Genomic DNA, 20,942 nt, shown 5'->3' with positions numbered 1-20,942 from the left:
TCCACATTACATCGATTTTCATGCAAATGGAAAGAGTCTCTAAGTGAAGTCTGATAAAACCAATTCATGCATTTTCGACGATTTCTCTCCTCAAATTTTTGAGTACGAAGTTGGAGGTCTGAAAATCGTCATTTCTCATGTGAGTACTTTTTGAAATGCCCCATTTCCTGACAACTTCCTAGTCTAGGAACCCATGGATTAAGTTGTTTTCCTCGTCATTCTGAATTTAATAATGTAATGCATCGTTCACTTAAAACAGCGAATTTTCCATCGATGAGAGAACCACCTGGAATGTTCAGAGATGATTAGAAAAGAGTGGACGGAGTCACATTGATACCATGGTATAATGGTCAATTTTTGGTCTGTGCTGCAACATGTTCCGACACCTTAGCTCCGTCATACTTAGGTTTTAGTTCAAAAAACGTTGGTTCAGTCGCGAGAAAAGCAGCAGACGTCAAATTAAACCGTTACAAAGAGCTTTCCGACCAATGATATTTCATTTTACCATTCGCAGTAGGAACGCTAGGTCCTTGGTGCGAGGAAGCTGTTTGGTTTGTGGATATTCTTTGCAATTTGATCTCTGAAAGAACTGGTGAGACAAGATGTAAGGCTTATTTGAAGCAAAGAATAGGTATTGCTTTACAGCGTTCAAATGCAGCTTGTGTTATGGGTACGTTTAGAGAAGATGAATTCGAACGGTCGGACGGGATTTTTTATATACTTTGATTGATTTCATGATTTGTTGAATTATTCCTTAGTTGAGTTTTTAGTTAAGCTTTTCTCCTGTTTTTCCTGAATCAGGACAGTTTCCATGGTTCTGGATAAATATAATAGGGCAATTTTTGTTGAGAATAGAAGCCATTCACTCCATGGGTGGAATTTGTTTCATGCTTTGATACAAATTTAGGGTTTAATCAATAAAAATAAATTTTACAATTTAGTCTCGGACTATATCGAATCGATATTATCGATAGAGTTTACATCAAATTCTTGCTCTGATGTATTGTAAAGTAACTGAAAAGAAACGTTGGCAGAATTCGAGGCAAAACTGAATAAATTCAATTTTGCGGATGCGAAGGTGACAGAGCCGTAATAACAGAAACATTTGGCATTTTGTGTTGTTGTGGAGAATATTTTCGCGTACGTCGGTCGTTGTGTCTAGCTATAGTAAGCACTTTATTAGTATAAAATTTGTAAATTCTCATTTTTGTTATGGTCTAACTAGAGATGTGCGGACCGCCCGAAATTCACCTACCCGACCCGGCCCAGCCCGGCCCGACCGGGCTTGGGTCCGGGTTTCAAAAATTAGTCGGGCTCGGGCGGGCTCGGGTTTCAAAAACAAAGGTTCGGGCTGGCCCGACTTTCTTCGACTTTTAAAAAAATGTGAAAACTTAAACAAAAATTTAAAGAAAAATTGCAATACAGTCCGAGCGCGTAAGCTTACTTTCAAGTGTTCGATAGATTTGTGAAACTAAATTATTAGAGAGTTTGCACAAATTACGTATAACTTATAAGTAAACTTATAAATCAGAATTTATAAGATATAAGTAAGTCAGCTATAAGTTATAAGTCTTGGTCAAACCATCTATAAAGTGAAAGTTATAAGTTCAGATGGTTATAGGTCAAAAGTATGAAGTCGAAACTTATAGAGATAAGAAGACAGTGGATCATATAGAGCAATTAAACTTTAGGAACCAGCCTACAACGACGTCAACAATCCCAAAAATAAAGAAGTCAACTCACAAAATCATGTAAAATCCATCAAAATGCTGAAGTTCTTGGGCTGACAAGAACTTACGTAAAAAATCTGAGACATACCATCGAAAATGATGGTCCTGACTCTGTTGGCAGTTACAACTCTTCAGGATGAAGAGCTATCAAAGCTTCGGAAGTTTGGTCGGCAAGTTTATCCCTAAACTCAGAAGAATTACACTGAGCAAATTATTTTTCTTCGTTACCTATTCCTAACTCTTCTCAGGCCAAGAACTTCAAGATTTTGATGGATTTTACATGATTTTTTGAGTTGACTTCTATATTTTTGGGATTATGGACGTCAGTGTCAGCTGGTTCCTAAAGTTTAATTACTCTTTATGATCCACTATCTTCCCATCTCTATAACTTTGGACTTTTATACCCTTTCTTGACCTATAAACTTATGAACGTATAACCTTCACCTTATAGGTGGTTGACTTATAACTTATGACATATAGCCATCTGACTTATACCTTATAACTGACTTGCTTATAACTTATAACTTATAAGTCATACGTCATTTGCGCAAACTGTCTATTATAACGATAGGTAACCGAACGATTTCCACTTGTTAGGCGCGCCAATTTTAGGTTTTTTAGCTCATAAAAAAAAAATGGGCCGAGTCGGGCCGGGCCGGGCTTTGCTACAAAATTCTCGGGTCGGGTCGGGCTGGATTAATTAATTAATTAATTAAAAATTAGTCTGGGCCGGGCTGGGTCGGGTTTTGAAAATAGGTCGGCCCGCACATCTCTAGGTCTAACCGAACGCAAATCTGATGAGCCTCTGTCGGCGTATGAAATACAAAGCTATGAATCCATGAAATGCCCTTTGAATTTTGTCAGTAGGTCTGAAAATAATCATTTTTCACGTGCGTACTTTGTGAAAAGCCCCAATTTCCTGGCATTCCTTCGGTTAAATGTTTTTTCCCAATTCAATCAACCGTCACGAACCGCGATGCATTATAATATTCGTAATTTATTTTACATTTTAATATTTTTTTTACGTTATTATTGATCACTGATGATGGGTTATGCCAATTTGTCGCTTTTATAAAAAAAATAAAATTTGTACGTATTGCATAACGTGCACAGCGAAAAAAATAATAATAATAACTGGATTTGAAAATAATACATAATTGTAATTGAGAAGCGATGATGAGCGACGAGAAAAATGGATAAGCGATGCATTTAATGTTTATTTATGCCATATGCATTCACCGCGAAACGAGAGTCAGATGAACCGGGCGTGCCGCATTTAATATTATACCAGCGAAAATAAAAGCAAAGAGATTATGTCAGCGAAATGATACAATGCGGGTGGTATGATGAATAATATGAAATATTTGTGCCATCATAATGCTGATTGCATCAACATTTTAATCAACCGGGTAGTTATACACACACGATGCACAATTGTATATAGTATATACAGTGCCTTTATATGGAAACATAAATTTTATTTGCTTCCAGAATCCGACAATGTTCACTGCATTCAGCAATCAAAATTGATATAATGTCAGTACGGTTATTTTTTGCCCTAAACATTCAACTGACAGACAATGAAAATATAATGCTAAACGGTCATTTTGGACATTTTTGATTCAATTTTGGTATCGTCACATTAATTTATATTTAATTAAAATAATTTATAATTTTATTTCGATATTTTAATGAGATTTTCGATTTTCAAACACCGCAAACTAATTGTTTGTATTGCCAGTCAGCATATATTGTGATTCTGTGCTATATCGAACTATCAACAAAATTCCGAGTAAAAAAGAGGACATACAGGTGATAGGCCATATACATCAAACTTTGGCATCGAAGTACTAGATTCAGATGGATGTGTTGAGCCACGTTGTTCCAAATAGATTATTGGAAATAGTAGAAGCAAATTGGTACACTGTACCCACTATACCAATTTTCTACCGAACAAGTCTAGTGAATTATAGTTGAAATGAACACGTTTCAACTCATCACTAAACTTGCTAACTCGTGGTCAGTCTGTGGTAAAGGTAAGGAAGCCAAATTGACGAAGTGCAATGTATCTATATTTGTTGAATTGTCAACCAGCAGATGACTAAGTCATAATTATAAGTTAGTTTAACTCGTGAAAAATCCTTGCTTTTAAGCAAATAGTGTCAGAAATTTGGTTGAGGTTAACTGTGCTCGTGCTGTAACTGTCTCAGTAGCTAAACAATGATCTGACGTCACGATCCGTTTTCGTTGCAATTTGCCGTTCAATCGGTGTTGTGAGATGTGAACCAATTCAGATTGATTTCAGTTCAAATTTAGACACGCTGATCTGTACATGGTTGCGTCACGAAGGTGCACTGATGTGTCTTTAAAAGACGAAATAAGCTGTCTATTTTGGGTTGATTGTGTGCGATATTGGGTTTGTTGCATTTAATCGAAATTTGAAGAAAAAGCGCTTTTTACTACTCAAAGTGTGTTGAGAGTAACGTTTTTGAAATTATTGTTTTTGAGATTAATTTCTTGAATTAAAATTTCATTTGTTGGAACAATAAGGCGCGTAAAAATTCGTTTTTGAATTATCTAATAGTTAAGGTTCACAGTTTCAATAGCTGTGTTTTAAGTCCACCTCAATTACTTTTTCGTCTGACTCCTGCTATATTCATCACTTCCAATAGGAATTAATTTTTCTGATAAACAGTTCGTTCTTTGCCTTTCAATTTGTAAAAAAAATTAATGGAAAAAATTGCAAAAGCAAGCAAAATGTAAATCCAACAAATAAATCGTGGTCAAAATAAGCAATGCTTCGCCATAAAAATTATTTATCAAGAAGCTTTGAAGAACTTAACTTCATCTTCATGTATATATCATCGAACACCACACCACATCTGAAGCACACTACTCACACCCCCTCGGAACATCACAAACCATTCCAATTTTATTTTTTTTAAAGATGCCACAACAAAGCTTTTAACCGCCATCATAAAACTACCACAGCGTTCCTTCGACCGTATAAAAGTGTCCTCTCACCCCGTAATTGCGTTTACATCAAAATGACCCACTCCACAGGCGAATCTTTTGACACGTTCATCCATGGATGGTACATAGCTTCTGGCTTTTCAATATACCATGGAATTCGTCGTAGTCGTTGTCCGCTGTTATATTTTTCTGTGCGATTTTTTTTTTTATTATTATTATTTTCTCAAACTCTTTAAGAGTCGAACCGAAAAGTGCAAAAAGTGATCACCTGGCATTGAGTATGCGATGCGATGTGAATCGAACAAAGAAAATAAAAGAAAAATATTTTTATTCTCTCAGAACACTAACCACCTCCAAACCCACCCTCCTTATACTGCTACTTTATTTTTATGTAGAGAGAGATACGTAGATATATCCATGATAGTGTATAATGTATATGTGTAATGTATCGTCGCATCATACACATATATGTATAAATTTACTCACACTACGAGATCCACATTTAATATCAGCGGACCGATATAAGCAGTATAGCAGTTCCTATTCACACGCACACTGAAAATCCACACTCCCTTGTCGATCATAAATCTCTCATACGATTCGATTCATCAGAATCATTTCAGGTTACGATTTTCTTTTGCTAAGGGATGATATTGTGGTAATATACAATGTGCAAGGTGGTTGAAAAGACACAACAAAAATTTATTTTATTAAAAAAAAAGAAGAAGTGTGGAGTCTTGATGCTGTATATCTATGTGGATGTGTGTATTATACACCCAGTCAAGTGATATGGAATTTTGTAATATAAATAAATCTATAAGAAATAGAGGGACGATTACGTAGTGTGTATGTAACATTGTGCACATCACAAAATAACATCACGGGCGTAAAACCCATCCAAACACCGCACACGTTGTTTTGTTGTTGGTACGGGGGTTTTCAAAAAACACACAAAACCAAGATGTTTATGAAAAACCCTGTCTAATAAATAATAATGCGATGTTAATGCTTTCCATCCATTAACATTAAAAATTACAAAATTTAATTAAAAAATTTATGTCCTCATTTGTAAAGTGGTTTTTGGCGGCGAAGGTCCAAGTTGTTCTTTTCGCCGCAATATGTGTATGTGTAAGCTGTGACAATGGGGAAAATTGGAAAGGGCGGCAAATGTAAATTATGTAATCGAATGAATTATTGACAACATAACATAACAATATTTATGTCGGTAATGATGATGGTGGTGGATGTTTTCTTCTTTTTTTTTCTACTTTCTGCGGCTTGTTCGTTCAGGAGCTTTTAATGGCAAATTCAGCGGACTACCCTATGTCGTTTTCAATGAATTTTATCTTTAGAAACATAAAATAAATCTTATAAATACAAACATAAATGGTATAGAGCAAGGTTAGTTCATTGTGTATATCAATGTGCTACTTTTTCTTGCTGTTGCTGATTTTTTTCCGATTTTTTTTTTTTTTGAAACATTTTATGGAGCAAGTATATGACGACGGCCCGATGGGAAACGGCCAATATTTTACAAGTTTTTGACAAGCTGGATGGCTTTTCCATCTTTGAACGGACACCCCGGGCTGTGCACAATATATGTGCTCATAATGCTTTATATATCGGGTCAAGATATGGAATTCATGTACACCATTTTCCTATACAATAAACCATAGGGTGTATATCACTGTCAAGAAACGATAATAATTTTTATACTTTTTTTTTCGGCTGTGTGTATGTGTGTTTGTGTCGTACATTACGGATAAATCATTTTAATTTATTTCTCTTTTTTGACACAAAAAAAAGCGAGTGGAATATGTACAAGGGGTTAAGGTTGAAGATTAACCAGGGACTAACGTAAGGATTTTTCCGTGGGTGGGAATTCGACAAAAAGGCGCAAAAATGACTAGTTCAGAGGCTCCAAACGCAATTTTCATAAGTTGCTAAAATAAAAAAAAATGAAAAGCCCAGGTTTTGATTGTTTTTATATACGAAACTTAAGAGTTAAATTGCTAATTCTTCGAACATTTGGCTAGCCATGGCATCCGGATTTTTGAAGTGTATGATACCCATAAAATCCTTGCTTTATTACGAGTTCAACGAGGTATATCTCGCCTCTCTCGGAATTGTCGTTTTCATTGTAAAGCTGTTTGAAAAATCTGTGGTTCTCAGGTTAGAAATTTTTTCACCCTGATTCACCCTGGTTACCCAAGTTACAAATTATGTCAAATAAGGTGGTTATGGACTAATTTAATGAAGTTTACACTCAAGGTGATACATTCTAATATTTCTTGACAAAGTACAGGTCCATAAACATACAAATCAGTGAGTACTTCTGGTCAGAGAATGACTACTGAAAGTGTTAAGAAATATCAGAATGTATCACCTTGCGTGTTAACTTCATTAAATTATTCCATAACCTCCTTATCTGACATAATTGATTAACATAACTTGATTTCGGTTAAAATTGGAAATAAAAAACTGCCACAAAAATCTTTCGAGTAGGTCGACTTACCCACATATTTGACATCGTACGTAAAGAATACAAGCCAGATAGCGAATAGGGCAAGTTTGGTATTTTTGGAAAGGTGCGGTCTCAGGCTATGCGATATAGTAGCAACTGAATCTATACCCAGCAGTGGATGAGCTAGACATGACCAGAAAGCTTCCCGATGGTGAAAAAATCAGTGAAAGTTGTCCACATTCACAAAGTTAAAAAGTTAAATTTCTTGTTAGTGCATACAATGGTTCGGTAGACCACAGACAACGAGTATATAGCAATTAATTTCATTTTTAGTCGAACTTTCCATACATTTCCATTAAAAAATCTCAGGAATCTGGGCACCCATAAGAAAGTTTCTTAAGATTTTTTGAAAAAATTGAAAAATTCCTTCCCAATTTTTTGATATGTTAAATGGGATGTGCTAGCCTTCATTTTAAGCCAATAAAATGAAAAATCGGTTAGGGTGCTCATTGACAAAACACCTAATTTGTACTTTGATGCCTCTGCCTGACTCACAGCTTTTATTAGAATCGTCTGTCAATTCTCTACAAACTACCATTAGATCAAAACCGACCGGGTCGTTTCATTTCGGGGTAAAATTTTCTGAAAAAGTCATGATTTTGAAATTTTCAAATTTTCTTAGAGTCGCCCCGAGCCGGAGAGGTCGTTTTGAAAAAAACTTCTTTTACGAAATGATCACCTTGAAATTCCCTATCGATAGCACCATAAACGTCCGGAAACAAAAATGGTGTGTTCGATTCAAAAAAATTTTCACCATCAAGGTGTACTTTGCATAAACAAAGAAAAGTTGTATGAGGAAGAGCATCCAGTCCGACTTAACGGATTATTGTTTTGAATTCCACTAAGTTCACTCTATTTAGAACAACGATCAATTTTTAGATGCATTTTCGGTAAAACTTTATTTTTGTTTAGGGGGATCGTGATATGAAGTGGCTGTCAGAATATTTTTCATCAATTCGACCGATTGATCGTCCTCGACATTTAATAATGTGATAATTACATCAAGTTTTCGAACTGCAGCATCGCTTAATGTAATCACATTAGGCAAAATTATGAACGATTTTTGCAAACCTTTTTGCAGACTTATGAAAATGCGGAAAATGTCGAACATAAATGCGGAAATTTTTTAGACTCGTTGTATCATGAGTGTAAAAAATCGGATGCCTTTGAAGTATAATCTGTGGGAGAATCTACGATTTTCTTCCAAACTTTCCGGTAGACTGGTAGATTTCGTTAGACTACCCTCAACAGCGCCTCTCCATGCTCTGCGAATCTCATTTCATTGAAGTCAGGAAAAGATAAAGGATCGACACTGGTTAAAAGTTTAATTCGACATTTCGATGTACAAAAATAGGTGTTCACAGCAATTACATATGCTTTCCAATATTTCAGTTCTGGAATGGCGTCTTCTATAATAAAGATCGGATATATCCTCCAGTGCTAAATCCGATCGATGACAAGTGCACCACAATTTTACCAACTTGTGCCCTAGTTTTCTAGTAAAGTCCACAATCCTCCTTCCGGACCTTCTTTCAGAACCTTGCTTTTTACGTTCAATCAATATTTTCATTGCGGAAAAATTCAAGAGGTGCGGGTGGGAATTAAAGAGGCGCGGGTGGGAAGTGTCCCATCCACTGTGTTCCTTAGGTTAGTCCCTGAGATTAACGATAGAAATTAATTAGGCGAAAAATTCAGTAATTATAATCTACGATCGGATGTCTTTATTTACAGGTTTTTATAAATGAAAGTATATTTATATACAATGTGGTCGTTATCGCCTGTCGCATCGTTTTGTAGTTGAATTTTCTAGTCTCGGACGGAGCAACTTTCTTGCCTCAGAAAAGTAGGCGCTGTGAAAATGGCTGGACGTGAAAATTTTTGCTCGTCGAATTTTTCTAAATTTTTTAAGTTATTTCTTGGTTTTTGTGGTTTGTTTTATTTCAAAGTTGTTTACGGTTGTTTACGGTTGTGTCCGATTGTTTTCGCGAGCGATTGCTGTTTCCCGAATGAAATTTACGACGGACGGAGACGTAGGCTCATGGGCGGTGAAACGGGACGGTTACCAGCATTTTCTGCTCAACAAGCTGTTCAATGGAATTCATGAATTTGAGGGAAATGGCAAGAAATAGGGGCCGAATACCAATGCGGAAACTAACACGAGGGATATCGAAATGAACTGTATCCAGGTGAAACAGTAAAACTCAATGATGAACGCAGGCTCTGATTCTGGTATCAATATGTTGCAAATACGGTTTGTACCGCATATATGATACTGAACTGATACGATCGGGACCCAGTGCAGCACGGTTCGGAGAAAACTCTGACTCCAGTTGAAGCAGATACGGTTTGTATATGGTAACGGTTTCGGTACGTATGCGATGTAACTTGATGTGTGAGTTGTTGATGCTTTCCAATTGCCATTCTTTGAATGCATCGTTTCTCACAATTTTTCTTTGTCGTTTCTTATAAGCATTTACGCTTTTAGTTTGGATGTGCTGTTTTGCCAGCTTTGTCAATCAGATCCTTCACGGATAATCCGGTACGATTAGGAGCCTTAGTCTTTTTTATGCTGTGCATTCGTGAGCAAGTGCAAACAGTTTGCAATTATTTGTGATTTGTCTAGAGTTTTTTCTTTCCGTAATGTTGCGCGCTTCGAGTTTCAGTCTGTTTTGTTTTAGTTGTTGTCGACGTCTGTCAAGTCAACGAAAGTTGAAAAACTTGCTAACCGCTGACTCGTTGTGTGACCCTGATCAGTGGAATGTGCAGACTGATGCACTGAAAGTTACGCAAAAGAGTGGAAGTGTTACGTAAAAGGGTGAATCTTCTGTTGAGTCCACGTGTGCCTTGGAAGTGGCAAATAGCGAAGAATTTTGCTTCGAAATTTTTAATGATTGTTTTAGCGGGCCTTAGTCGACCACTTGGTTGAAATCCCTGTGTCGTTTCTTGTGTGAGATTTTTGCTTTGGGTTGCCTTTCCTGAGGTATCTAGTTCGCTAGGACTAAGTAGAAATTCTCTAGGGTCGGGCCTTTGCGTTATGTTTCTTAAAAGAAGGAAATCTCTAGAGCCGATTTCTCTAGGACCGAAAGCGTCTTTGCGTTACCTTTCGTAGAAGGAGAAATTCTCTGGGACCGAAAAGAACGCCGGTTGACAGTAACCGACTTTCGTCCGCTTTTCTATACAGGATTACGTTAGTTGTCTTAGTCTTCGCTTTCATCCTTCAACTCTTGACTCGTCAACCGCTTTCTAAACCTTCGTTCACTCAGTGGAAGATATGAAGGTATATGCATCTAATTTAATATTATCTCCATCGTATGTACCTTGACCTAATGACTTCCTGGTGGACTCTGTTTCGATGGGCGCGAAGAACAAAAGAGTGATTATGAAATGTGGAATTAGGCCACTTAATGAAACAATATTATCTAAAGACTGAACGGAACAAACGGAATGGACAATGGTGAGATTAGTGAGAGTCTCCATAAGACAGGTAATTGTAAAGTTATAACAGGTGAGATTCGAACAACTAATTCGTTATCAGGTAATTGATTTCTCCTTGTGGCATTATATTGTGTCACATTGTATTGTATTATACCTCAATATTTTTCGAGCAATGAAAGAGCTCAGGTAGTCGGTTCATCTCCCCACTGCCGTGTAGTTAGTCCGATCACTTTGTCGAGCGACGGTGATTGTTGTTAGATTAAGTTTCAACATACCTCGAGTAGCGATCCAGCGCTGTTCACGGTAAACGTGATTTGTTTAATATACAATGCACGCTTACTATGAACCGGAGAGTAAAAAGGGGGATCCAAGTGGATAAGTCCCACTATCAGCGGTTCAACGTTCAAACTCTACTGGTTATGTGCACAGGCACCAGCTCTTGATATGTCACGGTCACGGTCACGGTCAGGTTTTTATAAATGAAAGTATATTTATATACAATGTGGTCGTTATCGCCTGTCGCATCGTTTTGTAGTTGAATTTTCTAGTCTCGGACGGAGCAACTTTCTTGCCTCAAATTTGAAACAAAACAAATGGCTCAGCATAAACAGTGGAAGTCACGAGTAAAAATTATTGTTGCTCAACAATTGAACTATGCACGGTGAGGTTGAATACAATCTAATTTATATGAATTTGGAATGCGAAAATCCACTTTCGAAGGTTTTGGATATTATTAATCAGCCTTGAATCAAAGGCCCACAAAAATTTTAAATCTTTAACCGTATCATTTGGCGAGACCGTCGGCAGTCGGCTCCCAAGGATGCTGTGGGCTTGTTGTAAAAATGGTTGGGGTTTCAAGGCTAGATGCTACAATTGTGTATACAATGGTACGTAGAAAAAATTGTTCTTCTCTTGCTGCAAGGGAAGGTGGCGTTGAAGCTCGTTGAAGCTCAACTATTACGATTTTCGAAAGGTCGTGTTTTGCCAAAAATATTTTCTAATTGGTTCTAATAATCAGAAAAAACGAAATTCTTCAGAACCGTATCATTTGGCGAGACCGTCGGCACCCAAGGATGCAGTGGGCTTGTTGTAAAAATGATTGGGGTTTCAAGGCTAGATGCTACAGCTCTGTGTACAATGTCACGAAAAAAAAAGGTCTTTTCTTGCTGCAAGGGAAGCTGGCGGACACTCGTTGAAGCTAAACTATTGCGATTTTCGAAAGTTCGTGTTTTGCCAAAAATATTTCTAATTGGTTCTACTAATCAGAAAAAACGAAAATCTTAAGAACCTTCAGAGTGTATGGTCGAGAGGTGACAGAAGGTTCGTTCAACACTAATTGGTATGGAAATTTTCATATAAAGGAGTTGTACTTTTGGACCGTTGTAACCTCGGGTACAGATGATTTTCAAAACTTTCGTTGTTTGTGTTTCATAGCACCAATTAGAAAATGTTTTTCGCTTACTTCCTGAGGACATACACGCCCTTTCGAAAATCGTAATATTTAAACTTCCTCCCTCTGCACCAACTAATACGGTTAAATCCGAAGTCAATGGTGAATTAAATTCCATTCAACCGCACCGTGATGAGAATAAAATGTAAAGCAAAACGATGACATTATAAAACAAATTCAAAGTAAAAATCGTTGAGATTAAGTTGTAAGCACGTTGTTAGTGTATGTCTAAGTGCTTTGAGGGAGACTTTGACAAATTATAAAATTTGTAAATTCTCATTTTTATTACAGTGTAGCCGAACGCAAATCTGATAAGCCTCAGTCGGCGGATGAAATATATACCCATGAACCCATGAAATGCCTTTTAAATTTTTGTCAGGAAATGAAAGTGAACTAGCAGTGACTGGTTGTTAAGAAATACACTTTTGAACATAACTACTCCTTTAATGGATGTTCCACTTTCCACAATGAATTGACCAATCAACCAGATGTCTCGAGCAAATTAACACGATATACCAAGTTGTTTACAAAGTTAAATGATCTACAATACCATTCCGAAAGGAATCTTGTAATCAAAAATCATCGCCGATCAATAACAAAACTATGAAATGGTTAGTCGATCCGATACACAAAAATCACGTAAAAATATTTTAAAATGCAAGATCTGTAAGTCAGATAGATTTAGCGCGCACGCATTGATGAACAAAATGATTTGATTTTTTTTTATTTCTATCATCACAAGACACGGTTATAATATCCAAACAGTTTCGGATAAAAATATTTTCTCGAATTATTTCTTGATGGGTTTCCTATTCTCTCTGTGATTCTATTGAATGTTTGACTATGAAGTGAATTGTTTCGGATATTATTCTTTATTCGTTTTGATTTTGATTGAGTAATTTTGAAATTGTTTGTGATTTCTTTTATTACTCGAAAATAATTACACAATCTCAACATTGTGGTCTCACTTGAAATTTTTGTTTTTAATGATGTCATCCCATTGCCTTTCAGTCAAAAGCAATTTCCCATTTTGAATGAAAGCATTTTTCGATTATTCTATTATGAATGAGAATCGTGGACAGAAGGATGTCAAATCGAATTCGACGCATAATTGAATGGGTTCGGATAGGAGAACTAAATGACCTAAATATTGTTAGGAGTGATTCAAATAGTGCGAACGCTAAATAAAAACGGATTTTAGAAGTACATGAAGAAAAAAAAACGAAATGTATGAAGCGAATGTTTTGGTCAGACCACCTTTCCGCACTATTTGAACGACCCCTTATACTTCTGTAAAAGTCCACTGGAAAATGCGTCCGATTTCGGTAGGCTGTTTTTCAAAAGAATCCCTCTAAACGACTATGCTGACCAGGGCCTATTAATAACGAATCTACTAAAATCTGTAAAAACGACTTCAACAAATGAAACTCTAGATTTTCATTTTAGTATTTCATTCTTGTAGCTAGCGGCTTAACCAAAATTCATAAAATAAAAAACTAGAACTTCATTTGTCAAACGAAATTCTTGTGGAATCAGTTACCAACCAAAACAACTATCAAATTAGAAAACATGTCGACTTTCACTGTATTCTCCTTGTAATATTTACCGAAAATTTAAATATCTTTGCTAAATTCTCGGTAAATTTCAGTACATTCGGTAAATTAGCCTACCAATAATATGCCCTGGTGCTGACACTTCAAATTTTTTGATCTACATCATACTATCAGACATCACCCTGTTCACCAAATATTTTCAAAATAGAGCTACAAGATTTACAAGATTTTCTATGTCATCCGTTACCGACAACAACGAAATAATAAGGCGATGTTTAGTATTGTCTTTTATAGCAAAATATTTGTTGAAACTAATGAAGTAAAAGATTTCGTGGATACCTAAACAAAAGAAGTAAAGATGTCGACAATTATTCCGGTTACTTCCGTGTCTGCAAACCAGGGCATATTTTGGAAAATTTATTTGCTAAACTCACAATTTGTTAAAAATATGGCAAAATTTTCCAAAACTTCCTAACTGCCACGGCAGAGTAAAGTTAACCAGGCAGGAGTGGACGTTTGACAAGAGACCTGAACAATCTAGTAGCCCTATATTTTTTGCGAATAAAATTTTTCAATTTATGTCAGTGTTCGTTCATTTGAGTTCGTTTTCATCCAGTGTATTTAGGTCCCTTATTTGACGTTTCGAAAATGAACCTCTCCTGCCTGGTTTATTTTACTCTGCCGTGTAACTGCTCAACAATCTTAGCAAATTTTAGAAATTTTGAAAAAGCCCTGCTGTAAACGGGTTTTGAGCATCGCAAATTCTAGCAGATCAGCACCCTTTAAGCCAGTATGATATAAAAACTTTTAATTGACTGAAGACAATTATTTGACATTCCTAACGAACTCGTTATATCTACAGCCATTAAAACTAACATCATCACCATTAAAAGTATCCTGACGTTTGAATGATTGATTTGTCAGTTCGGACAGCTTTATTATTTCAACTTAATTTCGATGAAATTTATTGTTATACTTTTTTTTTGCATTTTATGACTTAAACATAAAATAAACACATCAAAAAAAGAGGAAAATAAAAATTCCAAACAAGAACCCATAACAACATAAATCCGATAAAACAAACTCTTGACGAAAAACAAATTATTATTATAATAGTTTGTGTGTTGGATGGTTTCGATATGGGAAGATATACAGTACAACACATATAAAATATTCAAAAACGTATTCCTCTACATTTTATTAATATTGATTGCGTCGAATTGGAATCATAAAAACATTAAACGCTCAAATAGCTAACTGGGTTATTGATTAATTTCGGTTACATTATAATTGGTTTTGAGGTAATAAATCAATTCCGATAGTAATTTTAGAATAACAATTTTTAACGATTTAGCTTTTCTGCCAACTGTAGGTATAAGGAATGGCCATAAAAAAAAATAGTTTGCCAACATTTGCATGTTATAACTGGAAATGACGCCATTCGTTTAGCGAAAAGGTCAGGTGCCTTATTAAATAGTATGGGAGCAGTTCTAGGACTAAAATTGAAAAGAATGAGAGACAATCATGTTGGGAAAGTAGTCCCAATCCAATTCAATAAAATTAGAATACGTCGGATAAATTAGATGGAAAATAATCCTTGTAATGATGCGGAAGGACTCACTAGAAAGATAGGAGTGGAAACATGAGTATGAAGAAGAAAAGCTTGGCAGATGGACAACGGGTGTGAAAGTTTATGAAATTCTTTATCATTCTCAATACGAGTTTACAAATATTCCTTGTAAAAAGTCCACTGTGTACAGTGGCGGCGGAAGTAAGATGCGGAACAGATTGGTTTTGATTTGAACTTGCCATGAGAAAACCGGATTTAACATGTTACAGATGATAAGCATATGACCAGTATTATTATCGGGTCTATTACTTCCATCTATCAAAATATTTTTAATCGATTTCAAATCTTGTACTTCAATTTCTTTAACATGCATTTTACTGTATAAAGGAGCGTATTACCCAGAGCTTGTCATTATTTTTGTCGTTTTTATCGATAACGGATGACAGTTTAATTCACCTCTGGTTTTTTAGGTTAATGCGAGTTCAGAGACCAAACCTAATTTTAAAGAGAATTTCGAGAATTTCAAGAATTTCAAGAATTTCTGAAATAATAAATTTAGAATCCCTAGGTCAAAATTAGTATTTGAGCAGTAAATAAAAGACGTGAAAATTAGGTCGACCGGAACATCAAGCGGAAGTGAAGTGTATAATTAATTATCGGAGAACAGAGTGCCGTAATAAGCTCATAAGGTTGAAATTTGATTTAATTTGAAAACCTTTGATCAAACCGAAAATCTTTGACAGACTAGATGCTACGAGAATATGAAAATTAAGAAAATATTAGGACAATATTCGCTCTGAAATTGGAGTACGATAATAATTGCGCCATAAGAAATGCATGCGCAATTTTACTCGAACGCAATTACAATAAGAAAATCCAATTTGATATTTTGTAGAGTTTTAAAAATTCGCGATGTTCCCAGTAAATAAGTGTTGGCGAATTCAAATTTTGCGCCAAAATTTCATAAACTCATAAATTCACAGTTTATGATATTTTGAAGCAAAATTTGAAATCGCTAACAGATTTCACAATTAATTGACTAGGGAACATCGATGATTTTTTAAAAACCTCAAATGTGTTCAGAACTAAAACAAAAACAAAAAATCTTTCTTTCATTTCGAACTATGGGTTCAGTGCTTAAATATTACATTCGATTGGAAATGCCATTGTTTTTCCCGATTAAAGTAATTTTTCAAAAGCCTCAATTACCTAACATTTCTGATTGAATATACGGCATCGAAACAAGGAAACAGAAATTTTATTCTAAACACAAAAAATAGAGATTTTATTACGAAACCATTCATTCAATATTATAACGATTATTCCCTGAAAGTTGAAAGCAATAAATACCATCGACAGTTCAATTAATTATATAGAAATATAAATAAATTAATGGAAAAAAAAATATTTATTTTGATTACACATTTTAATGCTTTATTACCGGGAAAAATATAGTTTCGACGAACATTATACTAGGTTATGATATACGATTACAATCACAAAGTTCCACTATTGAACTAAATTTTATAAAATAAAACCGCATCATTGCATGACTGACTCTCATTTCCAATGGTTCTATCGTTTCATTTATTATTATTATTATATAAACATAAAATATAAAAAAAAATTGTATATTCTCATATCGCCAAGACCTACAACTTACTAAACATTGCGGATAGAGAAATAAGATGACAATACAAATCAATCAATATGTCAGACATTTAATGACTTTGCATATTTATTGACAATTCCATCAGTGCCTTATTTTATTTTATGCTTTGGGTTTCGGTTTATTTATAACCACTATACACAATCGACAATCTGATACTTGATTTGGTTTTGATTTTGATTTTTTTTATGGGGTTTTGTTTATTTTTCTTAAAAAGTATAATATTGACTTGTTGTTTGAGTACGGATTTCTTTGTAGAAAGTTGGTTGCGTTGAGTCAATGTTTAAGATTTGAATAACTCTGTCCGGTCGAGGTATATTATAAGTAACGAAAATGAATAGTGAGATGGAATTCACTTTGACTTTTTCCTATTACTTCATGTTCTGTAGATAATAACCATAGAAGTGAGTATCAAATAGTTGTTGGTTCAACAAACTAGAAACATATCGTCAAACACCAAATCTATTACTTCTTTCTTTAGTAAATTATCTTTATTGTCGGAGAAAGCGTCCTCTCCCGCACTAAAACTCCGATAAAAGTTGTTCCAGCGGAATTAATACGAAATCGTTTTGATAAGGAAATTAATTATTGGCTACTTTTGAAGTCACTGCCTTGAATAGTTAACCACAACCCGATGACTGTCCCATTAGGGGTCAAGGCCTATAATTCGGAATTTTATTTACTAAAAATGACGAAAATTTACCAGAATTTACCAAAATTTACCAGAATTTACCAAAATTTACCAAAATTTACCGAAAACATTTTTCGGTAAATTTTCGATAGATTTAGATATTTCGGCAATTTTCAGCAATTTCTGACTGAATCAAATTCCCAAAAACGCCTGTTACGGATAATAATCATTTACGTTTACGAGAAACTGTGAAATTTACTTAAAACATCCCTTTTCCAACTGCATAAAATAACATATTTCCGACTACATAATACCCCTCCCCCTCACCCACGTAGAATGTTTAGCAATCGCCAAAGACACAGTTCAATGTACAAGCAAAAAAATAATCTGCAACTCTAACGTCTGGCACATGAAACGTGTCCTCAATGATTTATTTATTTTATATACTGGCTGGTGTGCTTTAGAATGTCTCAATGACAATAAACTTGTGCCTAGCTGCTATACTATAACAGCATGAAATCCCTCTCTGAAATTTACAACTTACACTCTCTTCGGAAGTTACATCTTTTTACGAATTCTACGCATATCAGTAAGGAATAGAAGATTTATTCGTCGTTTCGTTTAGTATGTATTCGCATCTTATGATGAAAAGGTAAATGCGTTTTTTTCAACCGAAATGTGTTAACATTGAACACATTTTTGAATGCCAACTGTTGCTCGTTTTGTGTTTAACAGACGCTTGACGAGAATAAAATCTTATTTCTTGAATGAGATAACTCGACCTCAAACGGAAAATGGTGTTTGGATATTACGAAAATACTGTAATGATGACTAAGAAAGGATACAGCAAAGATCAAAACTTATGCGTATTTGAAGCTATGTACTCTAAAAACAACAAAGTTTAAAGAAAAATTCAAGGATTGACATCTCTTGCCAGATTAAAATTTATTATTAAAAGCCAAGTTCAGTTAAAGACGGAAAAATCAAAGAAATTCGAAAATTAACCTCTTGCTGATTTTGCCTTATGTCAGATTTTGCTAGTATAGGACCTTTGACAGACGACGACTTTGAAACAAGTGACGTGTCTCATTTCAGCTGATCCACTTATATACAAACAAGTGTAAACACTTTTGTTAGTATGAGTGAATAATTAGCTTAAACGAAATATGTCAGTTATGTCAGAAACAAAACTGATGAAGTAGTAGATTTCGTATCAATCTGCTGAACATAGACCAAGCAAAGAAGCAAAGAATATGCTTGCTGTCTTTCATATTATACATGACGTCCCGAATGAATGTTATTCCACCAACCAGTTAAACTAAAATTGCATTAATTCTGCAAAACTGATTCAGGCATAAAACCCGCAATCGCTTTCTTTATTCCAGTCGTCAAAACTACATGTGTCAATTCATGAATGATGGAAAGATATATAGAGAAGAGTCTACACACAAAAGTACAATCAAATTAAATATTTGTGTATGACTAATGCGCTCGTCTTTCAATTCAATAAACATTTCATCTTTTTACGATGGGACATATCCATCACGAACGGTTTTTATAATGCTTCATATTAAAGTACACATTTCACACACATGCACACACATACACTCACGAACTCGTCTTCATATTCGAATTCGATATAATAAAATAATTTTTATCCATTGACCAGTTTACTTGTCATGTGTCAGTCAAAATATGAGTGATTGGTTTGTTTGACAGTCACGTTGTCAGGTTGCAAGAAATGTACAGGGTGGTAGATAGTATAAGAGTATAACAATCAAGACATTATATTGGATGAAGACTCTTTCATTGAATTTTTTTTTTAATTCATTACAAAGTTCCAGTATAGAGAAATCGGTTCAACAATTGTCTATTGTCAAAGGGAACATAAGAAGAAGAAAAAAGTTCTAACTGAATGATAAAGTAATTCAACAGGTCTGAATGTGCTAGCTGATAACATCACCCTGTTCATTTATTATATTCCTCCTCTAATAATAAAGTAAAGGTTCCATCAAAGACGTCTAAAATATATCCTCTTAGATGTGTCACTCACACTCACTCGAATGACTGATTGAAATATTCTCCTGAATAAACTTACTTGCACAACAAGTCCACTTGAGTTTATCATGTTTGAATTTATCTTACTGTATAAATAGAGAATTCGGAGATGAATTTGTACATATACCTCGATATTATACACATTCATATTCTCGGTGTACGAATTTCGTGCCATGTACAGTGCACACATAACCCGTAGCATATAATTTTAAAGGAAATGAACTTAAATTTTGTGAATAAAGTTTTTTTTTGTGTGTTATGTGTCTATAGGTGGGACTGGAAGACAGAATCGCATCAACGCAAATATTTATTTAAATTTTTTTCCAATTTCGTTGAGTGCAACGTTTACGTTCACAGTTTATTGTTGCTAATAGACGGTAACAAATCGATCAAAATTCAGTCGCGTTTTTGTTGTCATGTGCTAATTAACCGCATAGAAACAATTATCGCGTCAATCAATTTAATTCGATAAATTAATGGAAATTATTTTGTGATTTTTACGGTTGGACGATTGATTGATACAACAATTAAATCGAAAAACGTATCCAGAGATATATCTATACGTTAAACGTCTGTGTGTATTAAATTACCGGGGGGGAAATGCGTACTACATGACAAATAAAAGCAATACCTTGTTAAACCAGTAGTCAGGAATGCTTATGGATTATTCCCTTGACTGAAAGTCAGGGTCTTATGAAAGAAAATACCCTTAAATGTCCGTAACGCTAAGTTCACTTTGATATTTTGAAAATGTTCTACATTGGCAAAAAACGTTAAATACAGAAAACGTCCGTACACTTGTGGACTCGATAACTCGAGTAATTCTTTACCGATTTGCAAAATTTTGGTTTTAATCGACGGAGAATGAAAATCATGAGGTTAAGTTCGTAGATGGGCAATATTGGGGTAATGAGATGGGAATAATTCTCAAGAGATTTTTATTCCTTGTTACCGCGATAACTTCCCTAATTCTTATCCGATTTTCAAATTTTGTGTGTTATTCGACGAAGATTGAAATTCTTGAGGTTAAGTTTGCAGATGGATAATGGTAGAACAACGAGATGGGAGAAATTCTTCACAGACGCTTTTCCTTGTGGACTCGATAACTCGAGTAATTCTTTACCGATTTTCAAAATTTTGGTTTTAATCGACGGAGAATGAAAATCATGAGGTTAAGTTCGTAGATGGGCAATATTGGGGTAATGAGATGGGAGTAATTCTCAAGAGAGTTTTTTACTTGTTACCGCGATAACTTCCATAATTCTTATCCGATTTTCATAGATTTTGTCTTAATCGACGAAGATTGAAACTCTTGAGGCTGAATTTGCTGATGGATAATATTCGAACAA

General features: G+C 35.0%; 1 protein-coding gene and 1 long non-coding RNA gene across 6 annotated transcripts in view; one reads left to right on the top strand and one right to left on the bottom strand.

Annotated features, from left to right (window-relative positions):
- LOC119085243 (protein tiptop) overlaps positions 1–20,942 on the bottom strand; it is a 243,043-nt gene that overhangs the window by 151,134 nt on the left and 70,967 nt on the right. The window lies entirely within an intron of this gene.
- LOC119085303 lies at positions 7,283–7,882 on the top strand. Its single transcript, XR_005089270.1, has 2 exons — positions 7,283–7,396; positions 7,475–7,882. It is a non-coding gene; the product is annotated as an uncharacterized LOC119085303 (long non-coding RNA).

The sequence above is a fragment of the Bradysia coprophila genome, unplaced genomic scaffold, assembly GCF_014529535.1.
Source record: "Bradysia coprophila strain Holo2 unplaced genomic scaffold, BU_Bcop_v1 contig_94, whole genome shotgun sequence".
Classification (NCBI taxonomy): domain Eukaryota; kingdom Metazoa; phylum Arthropoda; class Insecta; order Diptera; family Sciaridae; genus Bradysia; species Bradysia coprophila.
This window is presented reverse-complemented; position numbering and strand designations above follow the sequence as displayed.